We start from the raw sequence: 8,356 nt of genomic DNA, 5'->3' as shown, positions 1-8,356 counted from the left end.
TAGCCAAAAAAGGTCAAGAAGGGAGGGAGGGCAGGGGCTGGTAGAGTACCCCCTTTGACAATCCAACTGCAGGATTAGTATGTGTAAAACTGATGATCTTTATTGCAAACTGTCTGTGTAGGTTTAGGTCAAGGTTATATATTTTCTTAAACCACAAACCTAAACAGTGTGGAGAAATGAAATGTCCTTCTTGGCCAGGCTGGGCGCACAACCCTAGGATGTGTTAACAGTTCCCAATGGGGTTATTAGCCTCCTGTTAATCCCTTTATGGTTTACTCTTTTGGTTTTGTTTTTTAGAGAAAAGTCAGGTTCAGTATTTATTGTGGAGGAAAGGAATCCTTCTGCTTCTCCTGCTTTGTTACTGTTAGTTGTCTACCAGGCAATAGCATGCAAATAGGATAAACCCTAAAAGGTACTTTCAGATGCTCTGTGGGAGAAGTCTATCGCAGGGACCCTCTGGCCCAGTCCCCCGCTCACCAGCCCAGAGCCAGTCCTGGGACCAATTTCCATTGCATCCTTCCTGAGACAGTCCACACACTGTTTCTTCTTCAGAGAAAAACATCCCACGCACACATTATTGAATGACGACTTGTTCTTATGTTCTTTAGAATAAAACAACTAGAATTTTCCACAGCAGTGACTTCAAAGCCCCTGCCCGAGTTGAGACCACAGAGCTAGAGAAATAAATCAGGCCTCATGTCCAGCCAGCTCCCTGTGGACGGCTGAATGCTCAGTGCCTCCAGTGGTTTTTACACATCTGCCTGCTTTCTTCCCAGTGCTCCCCATTCAATCAGCCCCATTTGAATGGCATCCTAGCTCTGACCAAAAATGATTTTGCTCAGCAGTATTGGGCAAGCCCCCCGCTGGCCTCATCTGCGTCTGGGCTCCAAATGCCCCACAGTTTCCACAAGTAAAGCCCATCCTCAAAGTTGAAGATGCGTCACCACCGAGGCAGTATCAAAGCCGCCAGCTTGGAACCTGAAGGTCTTTCTCAAAGAAGAGGCAAAAAAACATGGCAAACAGGGCAAGACTCCACCGGGGAAGCCTTATTGTCGCCATTCCTGTGTCCCAGGAATGGGGCCCTGGGGATAGAGTGATGAAGGCCTGCCCGCCCTGTTCCCGGCATTGCTACGCTGGGTCCCGGGGGAGGGGCTGGCGCGCGGCTGTGACATTACAGAGCTTCTGGCGGGGTTCGGTCCCTTGGAGATGCCTGTGAACCACATTCATTTTAGACGTAAAAGTGCTGCTGTTTGTTAAAAAACCAAGAGAAACAAACAAACAGAACCTCGTAGTCCTGTGCCTTACAATGCAGCAGACAGATGTAGAAGTAATAAGTGATAATCTTGACTTACTGCGGAGCAGAAATAATAACTGCTGGGCACAGGGGTCAGGCCCTGTCCGGAGCGCTGCTAAGCTTTACCTCATCGAGGCTTCAAAAGAGGCCAGTGAGGTAGAGCTGAGCGTCACAGTCATCTGACTGGTCAGCCCTTGCCTCAGCGAGCGTTTCACACCCCAGGTCCTTCTGATCCCCATGCCACGCACACACCCATCCCCCCGCCCCCCAACTGCGTTCCCCCTCCCCCACCTTAGCCCCTGTGCAAAAGCCCTGCCCACTTGGCACAGTGATGCCACCGACACATCCTTTGGCAGTTTGTTGAGACGGAAATATTTTTTAACTGAGCAACTATTTCTAGAAGAAATCTTTGATGCCTGGTAGACAGGTTCTTACTGCTGAGCCCAACTGGTATTCCAACTGGTATTCCATCTAGAAGAGGTAACATCATTATTTAATAAAAAGAAACACTTCCGTTAATTTGCAGTAGGGCCATAAACTTTGTTTACACCACTCTCAGCTGTGCAGAGGAACTATAGATTCTTTTTTTCTTTTTGATAGTAAAATATATTTTATTTTTTAAAAATTTATGGAAGTATATTGATTTTCAATATTACATTAGTTTCAGGTGTACAACATAATGATTCAATATTTTTGTAGATTATGCTCCATTTAAAAATATTACAAACTAATGAGAGAAAGTGTAGTTTCTTTGTTTAGGACTGTAACTGGTAGAAGCCCCCACATTACCCCACCTGCTGGGTGGCAGAGAAAAAGGCCAGTGCAGCCTAGTGCAGCATGTGATGGAGTCTAATCTTTTAAACAGTCTCTTGAGGTTTCATTTAGCCTTTTCTCCCTGGTCTGAGAGGGTATGTGGGGAGGGTCTTGGGAGAATTCACAGTCAGGGGTGAGGGTTCCCTCTGTCCTTGTGTTTGCCTTGGGTGTGAGCTGGCTACTGTCATGGAGGACTGTTTGGGCCCAGTCTTGTCCCTGAGTCACCTTGGTGTCTGCTGTACATCTGAGTCCATTCCTCTTCAGCTCAGGTAACAGCCAGGAGGGCATCCTTGCTGACTTGTTTCTCCCTCAGTAGATCCCTGTGTGTTTCTGCCTGGCCCTCCGTCTGGCCTCTGGGCAGGAGTTTCGCCCTCGGCCTCTGTCCCTTTGCTCAGTGTGTGCCCCAGCGCAGGAACTGGGGAAGCTCTGACGGTACCCAGACCCTCTCCTCCTGGCCATACTGCTTGGCCTGCTGTTCTCTATTGGTGGCCCTTCCAGAGGCCACATCAGAGGCAGGGCAAGAACCTCCCCTGCTCACCATGTCTCCCTCACCTGACCTAGCCCCCAGCTCCTCTCTGAGAGAAAACTGGGACCTACACACCTACTTGTCTACCTCTTGATTCTTCTGCTTGCTGTCCTCTCCCCACAATCCTTTGGCCAAGCAAGGGTGGGCTTCTCTTTCCCTTCCTCTACCTTCTGTTTGTTTTCCCATCTCCCATCTCGTGGCTAAGTCTGAATGGCCCACAGCAGCAAGAGATGCCGCTGGACACCAGCAGTTTTCTCCAGAGAAATGGTCATTGCTAACTTCTTCAGTTTTTTCCTTTTATTGTCCTTAAAGTGGATGTTTGTCAAGGATTGTGAAGTCATTTTTGACAGTCTCCTTTTGCATCTCTCACTGGTGGGTTAGTGCCCCAATTAGCATGATTTTGTTCTCTGTCATGGAACCTCAGAGAACACCAAGACATCAGAGTCATTTTTAACGTCTGGCGTCTCAAACCTTGCGGTCTCCTGAAAGTACATCTGTACGCTCCATTCTCAGCCTCGCAGCCACGCTGTAGGGTGGATAGGTAACCTGAAGCTTAAAGAGCTTAAGTTACTGAATAGATCACAATGAGCTAAGCTAAGAAAAGGTCATGGTAGACATTGTCAAATTTGAGATCATTTTTCCAGTTTCAGATTTTTTTTTTCTTCCACAGATTTACCACATATTTGTTTAATGTTGTGGTTTGTCAAGTTTGACTTTCACTTTGGATAAATAGGCTTAATTTGCTTTAAAAAGATTTTTTAAATTTAATTTTTCAAATATTTCTCCATTCATCTTTTCTGAGATGCAGAGGCCACCTTCATAGAAGAGAGCATATTTTCAGAACCAAAATGTTCCTGGGTTCAAGGCTGGAACTAAGTAGGTCAGTATTTTATGGTGCCTGATGTGGGGACTCCTGAATTCAACCCCACCTGTACAGGTTGGCTGGTAACGCCACTTCCTGCAATGTGTCCTTAGAGCTAATTGTTATTAAAGAAGGAGCAACGGCAGGAGGTGTGTGTTCCAGGTCAAAGAGGCTTGGGAAACAGGTTAAACAGACTGAACCAGGCTTCTTAACCACTGGACTTCTCACCCCTTTCACCGCACACACCATTGTAATAATCCCGGGAGAGACTATCATAGATATGAGTATTGCCCAAACTTATTTTTTAAAATTGAAGTATAGTTGCTGTACAATATTATATAAATTATAGGTGTACAATATAGTGAGTACAATTTTTAAAGGTTATACTCCATTTATAGTTACTATAAAATGTTGGCTGTATTCCCCGTGTTCTACAATATATCCTTATAGCTTATTTAATACCTAATATTTTGTACCTCTTAATCCCCTCCCCTATATTTCCCCTTCCCTCTTCTCTCTCCCCTCTGGTAACCACTAGTTTGTTCTCTATATCTGTGAGTCAGCTTCTTTTTGTTATATTCACTAGTTTGTTTTATTTTTTAGATTCCACGTATAAGTGATGTCATACAGTGTTTGTCTTTCTCTGCCTGACTTATTTTTTTAGCATAATGCCCTCCAAGTCCATCCATGTGGCTGCAAACGGCAAATTTTATTCTTTTTTATGGCTGAGTAGTATTCCATTGTATATATAGACTGCATCTTCTTTACTTATTCATCTATGGATGGACACTTAGGTTGCTTCCTTATCTTGGCAATTGTAAATAATGCTGCTGTGAACGTTGGGGTGTATGTACCTTCCTGAATTAATATTTTTGGGGTTTTTTTTTGGATATATACCCAGGAGTGGAATTGCTGGGTCATGTAGTAGTTCTATTTTTAGTTTTTTGAGAAACCTCCATAGTGTTTTCCACAGTGGCTGCACCAATTTACATTCCCACCAATGGCATACAAAAGTTCCCTTTTCTCTACATCCTTGCCAACATTTGTTGTTCGTGTTCTTTTTAATGATAGCCATTCTGACAGGTGTGAGGTGAACTCTCCCTGTGATTTTGATTTGTGTTTCCCTGATGATTAGTGATGTTGAGCATCTTTTCATATGCCTGTTGGCCATCTGCATTTCCTCTTTGGAAAAATATCTATTTAGTCCGTCTGCCCACTTTTTCATTGTTTTTTTTTGTTTGTTTGTTTTTTTGATATTGAGCTGTATGAGCTGTTTACATATTAATCCCTTGTCCGTCATATCATTTGCAAATATTTTCTCCCATTCAGTAGGTTGTCTTTTTGTCAAACTTATTTTTTGTTGAGCATTTCATGGGACTCATGTTGCATGGAACCCTCTCTGAAAAGTGCTGACCTGGACTGAACCACGTAGAGGAAAACAGGGAACTCATATTACCTTAGTATTTCCTTCTGAGCATCTGTGGTCCCTGAGTCAAAGAGGGAGCCTGCAGGACAGAACAGTTTCCATGTCAGTGCAGAGCCCAGGGTCACAATGCTTTACTGCTCTGGCCAGCAATCCAGCACCAGCTTCCTTCTGCCTCTGACAGAAGCTAGTCGCTCCTGAGGAAGGTGTTGGGGTTAAGCTGCTTGGCTTGGAGGTGGGAGAGGGTCTGTTCAGTCACAATAAGTAAATATCCTTCAACCTTCCCCTCACCCACCCCTACATCAAACACTGAAGCTCTCCTCCAACCAAAGCAACACTCCAAAACGAAGAGATGAGGGGAAATAAACAGGAATTTCAAGAATTTGCACGACCCTTCCTTTTCTGTCCTCTATTGCTTTAGACTGCAACTGTGATCCTAGTCAGCTAACGTTTGAATGACAAGTGGAATTAGTTGTAACAAGATTCCACCCCTGTTTTGTTGTCACATAGCCACTTTAGCCAAGGTCTTAGAGATGATAGAATTAACTAAAGCGGACGAGTATCAGCAAAATTAGCAATTTGGGTTGATTCCCCAAGCTTGTGGCCAGTAGCAGTTGGATGGCTCGGTGAACTTTTAAGGGCTTCAGGAAGGAGCTAGGCCCCATCTCTCAGCTGCACTGAAACTGTAGGTTGGGCTGGCTTTTCCAGGGAATAAAGACAGCCTGAATGCATGGGGTGAGGGTGGAGGGGTCAGGCTGGAAGGGCTCTGAAAGACTCTATAGATGAGAACAAAATCTTGCCCACCTGGGAAAGATCTCTTGGGCTACATAGCACCCCCTAACAGATTTATATGTCTGAGGTATGAAGCCAGCTCTTGGAGAAGCAATGCTGTAAAAACAAAGCCGCAGAGGGTATAAATTTGCTGACTGCACAAGTCATAAATCAGTGGTGAGGGGACCCAGAGCCCTGAAGAGGCCCAGTGCCGGCAAAATCAGAGGACAGCCCAGCTCATGGGACTTCTGTTGCGCCTGCCATGTCCACTGCAAAATAACCAAAGATTTCCCCTTCCCCTCCCCGTCCCCTACCAGCCTCTGCTTTGGGAACTGAGATGCTGCTGACAGAGCCTGGTAGTGTTGTGGGAGGGGAGGGAGTTCCACTTCTGAAGGCCATCAGTGCTTCTTGGAGCTCCTGCCACATGACCCTGGCTGTCTTGAATCATTTTCTTACTGTTTCATATCTTAGTTCTCTTCGGAGATTGTTGGCTTGAAGATAAAGGTTGTGTCTTGTCTGCTTTTATATACTTCTCAGCAGCTACTCCATCCTTTACATTTAATAGATGAATAGGTGACACTCTGCGGGTGTGTCTGACCTGCCCATTAATCCCCTAGTCCATAAAAATGGCCCCCCTCCCTCATCAAGAATGGGTCCAGGAGCCAAGCACGTTCTGTGTAACCCTGCTCTCCTGACTAAAAGAGGTAGATTGCTGATAGATGCTGGTCCACTCAGCTGATTTCCCCTGGGAATCGGGGTCTGGGACTCAGACAGTAGTTGGTTTCCTCTAGCCCTTTGAACAGGGCATGTAAAACAAGAGCCATGGATCATTGTTGCTGTCTTCTGTGTGGAGAACAGAGGGAGGAGGTCTGCCAAGAGAGGAGAATGGAGCAGATGTGCAGAGAACAGCATTGACAAGTGACTGTGTGGCCAGAGGGTCAAAGAGAGAGGAAGGGTGCCCGCCCTGGCTCCTAGTGGCTCTGCACGTCCTGGTTCCTGCCCCTCACGAGGCCTGGCTGTTCCTCCTGCCTTTGGGTTCTGAGAGATCCCCCTGAATCTGTATCAAGTCATCTTTTTTTGCTTATGCTTGTTTGAGTGGGTTTCTGCTTCTTGCAACCGGAGAGCCTTGACTAAGCAATATGAACAATAAGTGATCCTTGGTTGAATTTCCAAGTTATTTCATGAGCATATCTTGTTGGCTTTGCTTTTAGAATATGTCTAGAAGATGACCATTTCTCGGCATCCCCACTGCTTCAGAGTCTCCATAATCTCACTGGGATTTGGCAGAAGCCTCTCCACTGTCTCCCGTTCACTCACGCCTCCCTACAGTCTGTTCTTCACCTAGCAGCCAGGGGGGCAGAGGGCAGAGGGTCCTTCCCTTCCCTTCCCTCCTTTCCCTTTCTTCTTGTGTTTTCCCATCTTTCATGAATAGATTGGTTCTAAAGCTGTTAGGTGGGACAAAGCAAGGTAGGTGCGTAGTGCACCTGGGGAGAGCTGCTGTGGTGCCGGAGGGGGTCAGAGCCTGAATGGGGTGAGGAGGGAGTCTATGTAGAAAGACTGCCTGGCTTGAGGAGTCAGAACCCAAAGAGGTGATAAGGTGTCTAAAGAGGAGGCATATCAGGGCCTTGAAAGGTGAACAAGGTGTCCAAGTGGTACAGAGAGCAGCCTCATGCAGAAAGGTGGGAAGACAGACCTGGGTGGGAAAGGAGGATGCCCACGGGAAGGCATATACCTGCATCATAGGTATGTCCTATTATGGGGTTTCAGAGTCCAGATAGAGTGAAGAAGGTATCTGTGTAGAGGAGGGCCCTGACGTGAAGGGTCAGAGTCCAAGCAGAGTGAGGAACATACCCCTGTGGGTGGGGGTTGTCCCAGCATAGGAATCATAGGGTGAGAAGGGCATCCAGGGGAAAGGTTGGGGGTGGCAGATTGGTGACATCAGGGAGAGGGATCAAATAAGCAGATATATAAGGACTAATGAGAGCCAGATTTCTCACTGTCAGAGAAGGGAGTTACAATTAGGGAGAGGGATAAAACTTAAATGAACCTTATAATGTTGAATTTGGACTGGAGATATCTATCAGAACTCATAGCTTTAAGTACATAGATAAGTAGGTAGGTAGGTAGATTGATTGACTGACTGACTGATTGTGACAGATACATGTAAATGTCCACTATCTCTGACCCCACTGAGGGCCCAGGCATAGTGCCACCTCAAGAGCAATGAACACACCTAGCACTCAGATCTTGGCTTCTAAATGTATTTTCCAGTAGCAGGAACTAGGGCTCCTTGGAGAAACGGCTGATTCCTGGATTAGGGCATGAAAGGTACAAGAAGAGCCTGGAGCATCTTGTTATGGCAGAAAGCAAGCACGTGCTCAAAAAATGAAGGAGAAATGTCAAATGGACACAGAAGCCAGCTGGAAGGGGCCTCTACTGGCCTAATCTGGGACAATTTGAACATCAAAATAAATAATGATAGGGATGAATTATAACCCACTGATTGAATTAGGAGACCATTACTCCATACTAATATAAATTATCAATGAATATTTACATAGTTTAAAATATTCTCTCCACAAGATTTTTTAACTTCAAACAGGAAAAGGGTAACTTTACAGTGAAGTCTGGCAAACATCACATTAATCAAATGATCAAATAGAGCAT

This window comes from Vicugna pacos, chromosome 3 (assembly GCF_048564905.1).
Source record: "Vicugna pacos chromosome 3, VicPac4, whole genome shotgun sequence".
Taxonomy (NCBI): Eukaryota; Metazoa; Chordata; class Mammalia; order Artiodactyla; family Camelidae; genus Vicugna; species Vicugna pacos.
This window is presented reverse-complemented; position numbering follows the sequence as displayed.